Source organism: Frankliniella occidentalis, unplaced genomic scaffold (genome assembly GCF_000697945.3).
Source record: "Frankliniella occidentalis isolate FOCC.00 unplaced genomic scaffold, Focc_3.1 Scaffold49, whole genome shotgun sequence".
In the NCBI taxonomy this organism is placed as follows: Eukaryota; Metazoa; Arthropoda; class Insecta; order Thysanoptera; family Thripidae; genus Frankliniella; species Frankliniella occidentalis.
Window position 1 is genome coordinate 258,444 of NW_026267179.1, and position 523 is coordinate 258,966.

Here is a 523-nt window from a genome sequence, read left to right on the forward strand (position 1 = left end):
TGCGTCGTCGCGTGGAAGCATAAAAGTGTATGACGCGCTCTCCCTGAAGCAGGATAAGAGCAAAGATGTATCTCGCTCCTGCGAGTCCGGCAGTGAGAGAGGACACGATGCGACAGACGCGGGGAGGGGAGGCGCGGCAGGCCTCAGCCTCAGGGCGGAGTGGAGTGGGACAGACACGACGAGGAATTTAAGCCGATTTCGGCTTTGGCAAAACTTCTCCGGACTCGTACTGCTTCCGTCGGGCCGGGCCCGGCTGCTGTTGCTGAGCCCGTCTAGCCCCGGCGCGCCCGGCGGCCGGGCTGGGCGTCGGGAGTTGGCCAAACTGGGAGGGTAACTCTTATCAAACGTCCCGCCCCGCCCCGGCCTACCCCGCCCCGCGCACCTCACCTACCCACCACCACCGCCGCCGCCAACCCCCGGGACTCCTGAGTCCTAAGAAAAGTGTGATGTGAAACAACTAGAATACTTATCGCTGTCGTGATAACCCTTGTTGAAGTTGAAGTACACAATTGAGTGTCCAAAT